The 13,162-nt window shown below is 45.2% G+C and overlaps 1 protein-coding gene across 1 annotated transcript in view; it reads right to left on the minus strand.

Moving 5' to 3' along the window:
* Positions 1 to 13,162, minus strand: part of LOC145356565 (dynein axonemal heavy chain 17-like) — an 811,195-nt gene that overhangs the window by 633,561 nt on the left and 164,472 nt on the right. The gene's annotated exons all lie outside the window — the stretch shown is intronic.

Below are 13,162 nucleotides of genomic sequence, written 5' to 3' on the forward strand. Positions count from 1 at the left end.
GAAAAAGCCTCTGAGAATCTACCCAATCAATACCTCAATAGTGGTATTTTCAAGAATTCTTGAAAGTTACTAAAGTAACGGATGGAGGCGGGTGGGGGGGGATGGTTACATTTCACTTGCTTTGTCCTGACTCCAAGGATTCTACAAAAACCACTTGATTTGGGCACAACAGCATGTATTCTCCTTGGATGAATGCATGATACGGAGAATGAGGAGAGATGACACAGAGCAAGACAAGCTGCAGAAAGTGGGTGGAGAAGACGAGATATCCAGAGGAGGTCATATACATCCAGATGTACTGAGAACCATACTCCTACCTGAATGTCAATTAGGAACAATGGACTTTGGGGGCAGAAAACACAAGCTAGGACTGTTTCTGCCTGAAACTGGCCTGAGAAGAACAAAATCAATTGCTTGGATTTTGGTTGAGGTAATTGGCAAAGAGACAGGCTCACTATCCAATTAAGGGCAGCAGGTGAGCTCTTGAAGCTGGAAGCCCAATCTAAGGCCTTCCAGCTTTTGAAATACATTGTTGCCATAAACAATGAATAATTGAGAGAGTAAAAAGTACTTTCCCAGGAATTACTAAAAAAGGAAAGGAAGGGCAGTGAGGCCAACAATGCTGGAAAGGAGAGATCAGAGGAGGCACTAGAGTGCATACACATCCCACTTGGCCAGTAGATGTCCCGGTGCATCAGGAAACTGGAACATCAGTCAACCTTGTTTATTTACCATTAACAAAACTGTCCAAACTGTAACTGGCTGAATGCATCTGTTCAGGATGGCTCCTGAAGCACACGCCTCCAAGTGGCCAGCACCTGGAACAAAGTCAGGAATCCAACATGCCAGCTGCACCAGTATTTTTGAACTCCAGCCACTCTATTCCTGACCCTCAGTGGGTCCCAAGAACCCTATCCAGTGTGCTGGACATCAATATTTCAATAAGGATGCCATCACTGAAACTATGAGTTGCTGCAATCTCAGCTTCAGCCTTCTAACAGGGCAAGGGTGGCTGTGAAATAGAATGTTACCACACGCGAGCTACTTCCAGGTTGAAACAGGTGATACTGGCAATATCTCCAAGTTTTCTGTCCATTGTTGCATCGGATCATTGAGGCTCAGCAATTCAAGACAACTAAATTTTCTCTTATCAGTGAAGCAGGTGGAGAAGGTGCACAGTTGGGTGAAAATTGCAAGCCCATTGCTTTGCTGATGCTGCATGTCAACTCTGAGATGGATCGTAATTGCAAGGGATTTGAGTTATCCAGTTATCCAGACAGAATTTATGATGTCTTTATTCCATTCCTGACTGCTGTGCCATCTCCATTTGAGCCAAACCAGAGGGTGATTTCTGTGATGAGGGCTACGTTTCAACACAATGGTTTATGACTCTGCTGCACAAACTACACATACAAGTATGTGCTGCCACATTGGGGTGATGAAACAATACCCCAATTTTGGAGGAGATTTGACTCAGCAGAGGACATACAAGACTCATGGTGGTCTGGTGTGTTATGTACTGCACAACTTTGTCATAATGACAGCACAGACCACCAGCTACACAGCAAGCAGCTAAGGAGCAAGAGGTGGAGGTAAAAGGTGAGAATGAGGAATAGGAAGGCAGGTGACACTCAACTCACCCAATTTTTGATCAGGCTGTCCATGAACAATAAATCCAACTGGAATAACAATAAATGCAACACTAATCCCCATTTAGAAATAATTCACCTTACCTTCCCTCTGTCACTGACTTACATAGTGTCAGTTTGGTCTCAGTGTTAAAGTAAAAGACAAAACGAAATAAAGATCCCAAGTAAAGTTATTAATTGAACTGTTCCATTATGCATTTAAACATCAATTAATCAATCTTGTCCATTTCCCTTGCATCTTGTTTATGCCTTTGCTTGTCCTGCAATTCCTATGCTGTGTCACACCAACAGCTACAGTATGGTTGGTGAAAAACAGCTGACTATCAGTGGGGGATACTGCAGTTGACCTCAAGCAGCACTAGCTCTAGATAGTTCAGCTACAGGTTGCACAATTTAAGCACGAGGAACCATAATCTGGACTGGCTGGCTGGCAGGCGAGCCAATGGCGCAGTGTTATTGTCACTGAACTAGTAATTAAGATCTAGGGACCTGGGTTCAAATCCTGCCTGGAAATAGTGAAATTTGATTTCAATAAAAAAATCTGAAATTCAAAGTCTAACGATGACCACGAAACCATTGTTGATTGTTAACAAAAAACCTATCGGGTTGACTGATATCCTTTGTTGTCATTACCTACATATGATTCCAGATCCACAGCATGTGACTGACTGTCAAATGGCCTCTAAAATGAAGCATGGTTAGGGACAGGTAATAAATGCTGGCCCAACCAGCAACATTCAAATCTTGTAAAACATTTGTTTTATTTTTAAAATAGCAAAACCAGTGGCGACAGTGGCTGTGGTGAGAGAATGAATGCTATAACTGAAAGAGGACAGCTGAATTGAGCTCCAAAGAATACTGCCAATCTTCAATGTTCTCAGCCCCCTAATATGCTCCTATACACCGATGACATGTTGCCAAATTCCCCTCCAACTCAATTTTCAAGATTGCTGACGACACCACTGTAGTGGGTCAGATCTCAAACAATGACGAGACAGAGTACAGGAATGAGATAGAGAATCTGGTGAACTGGTGCGGCAACAATAATCTCTTCTTCAATGTCAACAAAACAAAGAAGATTGTCAACGACTTCAGGAAACATAAAGGAGATCATACTCCTGTCTACTTCAGTGGGGACGAAATAGAAAGGATTGAGAGCTTCAAGTTTTAGGTGTCCAGATCACCAACAACCTTTCCTGGTCCCCCACGCCGACACTATAGTTAAGAAAGCCTCTACTTCTTCAGAAGACTAAGGAAATTTGACATATCAACTACAACTCTCACCAACTTTTACAGATGCATCATAGAAAGCATTCTTTCTAGCTGTATCACAGTATAGTATGGCTCCTGCAAGGACTGCAAGGAAACCACAAAAGGTCGTGAATGTAGCCCAACCCATCACGCAAACCAGCCTCCCATCCACTAACTCTGACTACACTTCCCATTGCCTCGGCAAAGCAGCCAGCATAATTAAGGACTCCAGACATTCTCTCTTCCACCTTCTTCCGTCAGGAAAAAGTTCCAAAGTCTGAAGTCATGTACCAACTGAATCAAGAACAGCTTCTTCCCTGCTGCTGTCAAGAGTTTTGAATGGACCTATCTTGTATTTAGTTGATTTTTCTCTACACCCTAGCTATGACTGTAACATTATATTCTTCACTATCTCGTTTCCTTCTCTATGAACAGTATGCTTTGTCTGTATAACAAGCAAGCAACAAGACTTTTCAAAGCATGTTGATAAAAGTGACAATAATAAATCAAATCAAATAATCAAAAGCATCCTACATTAGGACATTAGGTAGGATACTGGGAATCTCAGACAAACAGATGAATCTTGGCGTAATTATTCACAGATCCCTGAAGTCGGTAGAGCACATGAATAGAATAGTTAAAAAGGCATAAGAGACACTTGTTTTCATCAGTCACGGCATAAAGTGTAAGAGCATGAAGGTAATATTGGAGCTGTGCAGAGCGTTGGTTGGGCCATAGCTAGAGTAATGTGTGAAGTTCTGATCACCTCGTTACAGGAAGGTTGTGAGAGGGGGTACAGAGGAGGCTCACCAGGATGTTGCCTGGGATAGGGCATCTGAGCCATAAAGAAAGATTAAATAAGGTTGGATTGTTTTCTTTAGAGCAGAGAAAGCTAAGCAGGTACATAATTGAGGTGTATAAGAATATGAGGAGTATGGACAGGGTGAGTAAGGAGCAGCTGTTCCCCTTGGTTGAGGGGTCAATCATGAGAGGGTATAGTTTTAAGGTAAGGAACAGAAAATTCAGAGGGGGTTTGAGAAAAAAACTCTTTCACTCAGAGGGTAGTGGGAATCTGGATTGCGCAGCCTAGGAAGGTAGTGGGGGCCGGGACCTCACAACTTTCAATAAATATTTGGATGAGTATTTGCTATATCATAACTATTCAAGAATATGGGATAAGTGCAGGAGAATGGGATTAGTGTGCCTTGAGTGGTAGATACTGTCGATGCAGACTCAATGGGCCAAAAGGCCTTTTCTGCACTGTATGCCACAGACAGGCCCACCCAAAAGAATTATAATGGGTTAATCTGCAACCACTATGCTGCCACAGGTAGTAGCAGAGGCGGGTACAATTTTGTCTTTTAAAAAGCATTTAGACAGTTACATGGGTGAGATGGGTATAGAGAGATATGGGCCAAACCAGAGCAATTGGGACTAGCTTAGCAGTAAAAAAGGGCAGCATGGAAAAGTTGGGCCAAAGGGCCTGTTTCAATGCTGTAAATCTCCATGACTCTATGACACTGCAGAGAGACAGCTAGAGACATGAATGTGTGGGCTCTCGCCCCACCAGTCTATGGACAGGACGATCCGGTAAGGTTGCTAGACAGGCAAAAAAAGGGGTTCATGCCCGATTTCTCATTTATCGCGATCTCATCAGTACTGGATACCCAAAAAGGGTGCGAGGCTGATGTCAATATTTAAATCTATGTGAATTGGGATTTAAATATTACAATCGTCCAGGCTTACTTAGCAGCCTCACCGGTGAAGATCCTCAACAGTGAAGTATGGTTCTCATCAACAGGCAGGCACCTGTTGTGATGGCCTAGCCAGAAGGACCAAGGGCATTGAGGCCCCCCTAGGAGGGGCTGGGGTTGTGCCCCTTGGTCAGTGTCAGCGCTGCATCTTGGCACTGCCCATTGGGCACTCTGAACTGCCAGCCTGGCACACTTGGCAATGCCCACTGAGAACAAGACAGTGCCAAGGAGGCTGGTCTGAAGGGGATGCTCTGATCAAACGGGGGTCAGTTGCGGTGGGGGGGGGGGGGGGGGGGGGGATGCAGATGCTGCATACTCTCAAACCAGGACTGGGTAGGGGGAGCAGACTCCACACACTCTGCAACCAGTGACCAACCTGGGGGCTGTAGCGATCGAGCAGACCAGGGGTTGGGAGCCATCATGGGGGAAGGGGAGGCCAGCGATAGTGCAAGGAGGGGGAAAGAGGCCAACGATAGCAGGGTTGGGTGCCTGACAGCTTGCTCTCTATTGCGCAGAAGAGAGAGAGAGATCTGGGTATGCACAATGGTGCCCTCTTGTGTAAGCTGCCAGCTATCCGGCAAGCTTAGGCAGAACCCTTCCCCCTGCAAACTTGCTTCAGTTTTTGCTCAGAATTTTAACTCGCCAAAAAATGGGTGTGATTCTCTCCCATTTTCATCCTTGTCTGGCACTTAGAATTTTTTTAGTGAGATCGGCGCAGTGAGCATCAAAAAGGTTTTCAATAGCGGAAACAAGATGAAAAGTTGTAACCAAGTGCATTAATTGTTTCAGAAGACAACTTCACAGAATCATAGAATTGCTACAAGGTAGAAGGAGGCCATTCAGCCCATCAAGCCTATACCACCCATGCCCTATTCCTGTAACCAGATGTATTTACTAATCCCCCTGATAGAAGAGGCAATTTAGCATGGCCAATCCAGCAAACCCGCATATCTTTGGACTGTGGGAGCATACGAGCTAAACGTTTTTGAGGCACATTGAGTGCCTGCAGAATAGAACGGAATCTGTAACAGTCCCCTTAAACATAAAAAAAACCACTAAGCATGGTGGTAGTCCAAACAATATGATAGAGGGTAATCTCTGTGTGAAGACGGGACTTTATCTCCAATAGGACTGAGTGGTCACTCCTACCAGTACTGTCAAGGGCAGATGCAACTACAACAGGTAGATTGGTGAGGCTGATTCAAGAAGCTTTTTCCCTCCTGTTGGTTCTTCTACCACCTGCCACAGACCCAGTTTAGCAGCTATATCCTTTAAGACATGGCCAGCATGGTGAATAATCATTTTACATTTAAGTCCCCACCAGAGTATATTCTGTGCCTTGTCATCTTAGCGCTTCCTCAATGTGGTGTTCAACATGGAGGAGTACTGATTCATCAACTGAAGAATGGAAGAGGTTGCAGGTGGTAATCAACAGAAGCTTTCCTTGTCCATGTTTGACCTGATGCCATTAAATTTCATGGGGTTCAGAGCTGATGTTGAGAACTCTCACAGCAAATCCCTCTTGAAGGTATGCAACCACCTTTGGTAAGTCAGTCAGTGAGATCGGATAGTGGTGTCAGGGAAAGAGTAATATGGTCAAATGGGCCATCTAAAATGGCAATTTGTAAAGCACTCTGGGACAATTGGGGAAGAACTAAAATGACAGACTGCAGCCTAGAAGACAGAGATAAACAGGCTGCAACCCAGACGAGTGAATACACAGGATATGGGTCATCTCCAGGACAATAGAGACTTTCTGGTCAAACTGGATTGTCTATCAGATATAGGGGTGCCGTAACCCCTTATTTGGGAGGGAGGTGTGTACTCGTGCCCCCGGCACTCCAGATATAGCCACTGGGGACACACCCAGAGATTGGTGTGGCAGCACCCGATTAGACTTTATCGATCAGGATGATCAAGTCCTAATCAATTGATTGGCAATGGCCAAACGTCTTGAAACCCAACAGGGTATAAAGAGTGCTGCACAACCAAGAATCTCTCTCTCTCTCTGACCCCACAACCGAGCTATAACAACGGTGACCACTGCCAGCGACAACCAGCACAAGGACAGACACCACACCCAAGAAGGAAGGAAATCAGAGCCAGAGTGCCAGATCAGATCAAAGGACCAGACTATGCAGAGGACAACCGAGACCAATGCACAGATAAAGGCCAATATCTGCTTGGGCATTTGCCAGTCACGCAAAGTTAAGTCAAAGTCTTGTATTGGATTTGAACTTCAGTATTTTCTGTAAGATAATTTATTGTTGGTTGGTACTGACTGTGTGTCTTAAATAAATATTGGTTGTACTAACAAGACATCTACTCGCAGTTATTTGTCCACCACATAAGGATTAAAAATAGACTATGTGGCAGGCACAACAATTGGCGACTCTGCTGAGACATCGACAAGAAGTAACTTTGTTGCTCTGACATCAAATCCAGCAGAATCTATATTAAATGATTGTTTAAAACACAGAGCCAACAGGTGTAAACTCCTTATTGGACAAATAACTGTTTCCGGAAAATTGTTTATTGCGCATGTATTGTTACTAACAAGGAGGATAGGGTAAACTCCGTAGGTTGGCATTAGAATCCAGAGGGATTAGGACTGCAACATAGCCCAAAGTGATACCCACAGTCCAATCAACTCTCTATCCCTTGTCGTTGAATATAGAATGGCAGGAAACAGCACAGAGACAGAGAAATGTCCCATATGAGAAACAAAGATCAGGGAATTTATTAAGAAGAAGCAAGGGTGGCCCCTATGGGCAAAATCTTGTGCCAATATTGAGATGGGCCAGGATCCCTAGGGCAGAAGTATTGGGATGATCTAAGGAAAGTTCAAGGAAAATGGGCAGGCAAAAGTGAGAAAGAAATTGCCACTGTGTGCTGCTTAGGACAGCTGCTAGGAACAGAAAAAAGAATTAAACACAGTTCGTAAGGCACTGGAGGAATCAAAGCGGGCACAGCAGAAAAAGGAAAAAAAGATTAAGAAACTAAGGGAACAGCAGTAGGAGAGGATAGAACAAATAAGCACTGAAAGGGTTAAGGAGAGTAGGAAACTAAAAGAACAAGAGCAGGAGAGGATAGAGAAGTTAACAGTCAAAAAGGACAGAGAGGTAGATGAATTAAGGAGAACCAACCAGGCAAATTTATTACATTTGGGCAATTTTCAAACCCAGTATAAGAGAGCCTACCAAGACACCCACCATGCTGTCTTGGCTAAAGGTGAAGCCGAGCAGGCAGTAGCACGATTGGAAGCCAAGTGCACTGATCTGCAGGCGGCAATAAAGGTGCTACATCAAGCCAGTAAAGAACAGAGAAAGGCAACTGCTGACCACTCCAAATGCCAGCGAGAAATTTCACGGCTGGAATCCTTATTATCAGTTCAGAACGGATTTATGTTTCCCTTTGGGACTGTACAGGAAGAGGAGATAGAGGATGCAGACTGCAGGGAGTTAAAAAAGAATGCTAAGCTTTACGTTATGCGAGCTGAGAGATGGGATCCATCACCATCTTTCCCAGAGGAGGTCATACCCCCTGATTCACCTCCAGTATCGATGCACCCAGTGACGACTGAACGTCGGGGAGGACAGTCTAAGAACCCAGCTGTTACATACATGGCCCCATTTATGGTGGCACAATTGGCTGAAATTGCAAATAAAATCACAACCTTTGAGCCATCGGCTGATTCACACAGTTTCTTTGAGGGTGTCAGGCAGCAGAAGATAATGCATGGGCTAGGTGAAAGGGAAGTGAAGCTGATAGTCATGTGCTTAAGCAAGTCTGAATGGCCTGCCCTGCCAGCCCTTCAAAATGTCGTGGAAGGAACCTTAAACGGAATTAAGGAAGCGATATTGACCGCAGTAGGATTTAATAAAGTGGATCATGTAGATGGGTTAATTAAATGTAGACAGAGGAAAGGGGTTCACCTGACTGCCTTTGCCAGTCGTTTGTGGATCCACTTCATAGGAGTATATGGGGAATTAGATCGGGCTAGGTTAAATAAGACTGATTCATCCAAATGGGCTAGGACATTAGTCTTGCATACCACAGAGGAAGGCAAGAAAGCCTGCACTAATTTTGACCCCACAGAGACCAACACAATGAAGCATGGGTTTTCCAACGCCTAGCTCAAGTCTGGGAACAAGACGTTCCGGGAGCTCCAATGTCATGGTCAGAAAGGGAGGCGAGAATGCTTCTGATGAAGGCTAGCCAGGATCCAGTATGGAGAAACAAGGGTAGAGGGGATCACCAATACCAGAGAGGTAGAGCTCCACCTTACAAAGCAGTCCCAGGGAGAGATAGAGGAACACGTTTTAATTGCGGGCAGCCAGGACACTTCGCCCGAGATTGTAGGAGACCCCCACCACCCTTAGACTACCAGAACCACCAGCTCCACCAGTCGGGGCAGCTCAAAGGTACGAGAGAGAACCGCCACTACTAATGGAAGGTCCCGGTCACTCCATGCATATCGTAAGCATGAGGCCATCACTGTATCCAACTGTCCCTGCCTATGGAACTCTAGATTGATGATGCCTGGCCTCCCCAACCTGGATCTGTAGTATCAGGTGGGATAGAGTAGGGAGAACCCTAGATAATGGCAAGGTAAGAGGCCACCTCGTAGAATTCCATTGGGATACCAGAGGCTCACTATCCAAAAATGTATCAAAATTAAAAACAGACATCCCTTGGCCAACTACAGGCACAACTGCACTCAGAGGACTCACAGGACACATGCAGGAGGGACGCATTACCGCCCCTGTACAGGTCGGCCTAGGTAACATGGTGTGTAGCCATCTGGTAATGTTAGTTGACCTTCTCCCAAATGCTGAACACATCTTTGCAGTACGATTATACGAATAAATGTAATCTTTCACTCAATCCAGCTAATTGATGCATTTGGCAGCTGGCTACGATTAGCAGAGCGCCATCAATCATTCCAGTCCAAACATATGCTAATAGGATTAGCACAATAGGGAATTCTGGTTTGATCCATTAACGATTAGCAGTGATCCAGCCACCAGAGAGGTGCTTTAAAGAAACAATGGAGTGTTTGCACGGCATAAACATGATTGTGGTCAGATACCTGGGGAGATGTTAATTGAAGGGCTGGATCCAAAACCACAGAGACAATACGATTTCCCCAAACAGGCAGAAGGAGAGGTGGCCAAAATAATTGATAGTCTATTACAACAGGGGGTGTTGAGATGATGGCTTCCACAAATAATGCGCCAATATGGCCCGTGAAGAAGGTAGATGGATCATGGAGGTTAACGATCGACTACCGGGAATTAAATAAAGTTACCCCATTCCCAGCCCCCACAGTAGCCACAAGCCCCGTCACCATGATGTGTCAGGGAGCCCAGGCAAAGTTTTTCATGGTACTAGATATTAGTAATGGCTTCTAGTCCATCCCTTTAAATCGGTCTTGCCTGGACAAGTTTGTCTTTACCTCCCAAGGACAGCAATACACTTGCACTTGCCTACCACAGGGTTTCCATAATTCCCCATCCATCTTTCAAAGGCGACTAGATATTGGACTAGAAAAGTTTTCCCGCCCCAAGTGCTTGGTCCAATACGTAGATGATTTATTGCTGCAGACTAACACCAAAGAGGAACATGTAACATTGCTGGATGAATTACTCGCACTGCTCCACTCATTAGGCTGCAAAGTCAACCCAAAAAAGACCCAAATTGTGTAACTCAAGGTTATATACCAAGGTACAGTATTACCCATGGGAAGAGGGAGATTGAACATTATGCACCTTCCACTGTCGGAACCATTTAGACGGCATCGCACCAAGGTAGCCCCACTTTCCGAATTGCTAAAGAAAAACATAACCTGGAAGTGGACAGTGCAGCACACAGCCGCAGTATCCGATTTAAAGCATGCCCTCGCCAAGGCGACAGCCTTACTAGTCCCTGACCCAGATCTACTATATGCCTTAGAAGTTGCAGCCACCGACCACACACTTTCAGCAGCATTATTACCAGAAAAATATGGTAGACCAGGCCCAGCCTATGCCTCACAAGTATTAGGCCCAGTCAAACAAGGCTTCTCGGGGTGTGAACGACACCTGCTTGCGGTATTTTGGGCCGTGCAGCATTTCGCTATATCACTAGACTGAACCCAATAACCATCCTCACGGAACACACCCCAACCCAGCTTCTGCTGGATGGCCACCTTAAAGGCAGCTCAATAAGCCAGGTCTGTACTACCTGTTGGACACTACTACTGCAGGGTAGGGACATCACTGTAAAGCAAACCAAAGTGCCCATGTTCCTGGCAGATAATTTAAATTATGGGGGAGATCCACATTAGTGTCAAGTTATATCCACAAAGGACCCCACAGGTCCGTTTATCTCGAAACAACAGGAGAGATGATCAGAGACAAAACAGGCAGCCACCCATCGGACAGAGTCAGCCATGAGAATTTATGTAGATGGTTTATCCACCATAGAGAATGGGACCAGAATCACAGGATGTGCCATTTATATGGAAAATCAACAGTGACAGCCACTATTAGAAGTCGCTCTCAAACTACCCCAGCCATTTGAGTGCTCAAGTTGCCGAACTAGCAGCAGTCACATGCATAGTGAACCACCCAGGCCTATTTCTGACCTCTGCCAACATATACTCCGATAGTGTGCATGTGTGCAACAGCCTGACTGAGTTCCCACTGTTATGGGAAGCAAAGGCTTTGTATCTGTGGATGGAAAGCCCCTACCATCAGCCTCCTCATTAAAACACATTCTGCAGGCCACTTAAGGGTGCACATATGGGATTATTAAGGTTAGAAGCCACCATAGGACTTCCCCACCTGATGACCGTAAGGCTAATGCACTAGCCAAAGCCGGTGCTCGTATGGGACAGTTTTGGTAGCCATCTGTAGGAGGGCAAGTAAACGCTGTGACCATTTACCAAACTAATATAGCTGACCTGATCCAGGCACAGCGCACTGACAGTTGTCTAAAACAAATTTTAGACACAATCTACCCAGCCCCATATGAGAAATGGAAGGTTAAAATACAGATTCAGGATGGTTTGATATTAAAGGCAAGCACATATGCAGTCCCTACCCAGGACAGGAATCAGCTCATCTACCAGTACCATGACAGACATGGCCATCAGGGCATAGAGACAACAATTGAGCAGTTAAACGAATTACGTTGGTGGTCCAAACTGCACAATGACATTGCCCATTATATCAACAATTGTTTAATTTGTGCCCAGAACAACCTCGACAAGTATGCCAGAAAAGCGGAGCTAAGACACACACGCTCAGTAGAAGGCCCCTGGACAAATCTCCTAATTGATTATATTGGCCCATAGATGCCATGTAGGAATGGATTTAAATACGTCCCCCCTGGTAATAATAGACACTTTTACCAAATGGGTCGAGGCGTTCCCCACTAGTTCCAACACAGCTAAGGCCACCGCAAAGACATTAGACCAGCAGGTGTTTACACAATGGGGTCTTCCCTGCAGCATAAAGTCCGACCAAAGGACACATTTCACCGGGCAGGTGATGCAGAATGTTATGGCTATGTTTAGTATCAAGCAGAAATTCCATATCGCCTACCATCCACAATCCAGTGAAATTATAGAGCGTATGAACCGAACGCTAAAGGGGATTATTAGAAAGACAGTGCAGCAAAACAATACAACATGGGATACAGTGCTTCCCTTTGCCCTCATGCTGATACGTAATACTGGTTCCAGTTCTACTGGGTTCACTGCCCCCCCCCCCCCGCCCCCGCCATATTAACGACTGGCCAATCTATGAAGAGAGCTGAATATTTATTGTGGTGTGACTTAACTGAGCCTGCTATCACAGCACTCACCCACAAGAAAGCCGTCCAGCAGATAACCAAAAACATTAAAGCAGCCCAGTTAGCCGCAGCTGTCCGATGAGGTGTTAAAAAGCAACAGATCAAGGTATATTTTGATAAAAGAGTACACTCGGTAGAGTATATAGTTGGCTAGCAGGTAATGACCTCTACAACCCCAGTTCTTTCTTGTCCCCGACATATGCAGGTCCGCACACCATCGCTGACAAAATAAGCCCCTCAGTGTATAAAGTCCTAATCGTTAACAGAAAACTGGTTGGTTCCACGTCAATCAACTGAAAACTTACGGGATTCAGAGTAATCACTTCCACATCTCTCGTTAGAGATAGGGAAGGATGACACTAGGCGACCAAAATGGCCTCACCCAGGAAATATATTTCTTCGGCCACCTTATCATCCATTTTCAGATTCAGACCAGGCCATTATCCCTACCACACTACAGCCAGACCCTCGTCCACACCTGAAGTGCCCCTAAGGGTACTGATCAACTCAGACATAACAGGAGACTTGCACACTCTAGCGGACTGGCGTGACTCACTAGATATTGGCCTCGTAGCATTATGGATTCTCCCATAAACATAAGCCTTAACAGCCCCAGACCCAACAGTGAAGCCCTGACTAAACAACACCAGGTTATTTTGATGGGGACAC

This window comes from Carcharhinus amblyrhynchos, chromosome 21 (genome assembly GCF_965287045.1).
Source record: "Carcharhinus amblyrhynchos chromosome 21, sCarAmb.v2.hapA, whole genome shotgun sequence".
Taxonomy (NCBI): Eukaryota; Metazoa; Chordata; class Chondrichthyes; order Carcharhiniformes; family Carcharhinidae; genus Carcharhinus; species Carcharhinus amblyrhynchos.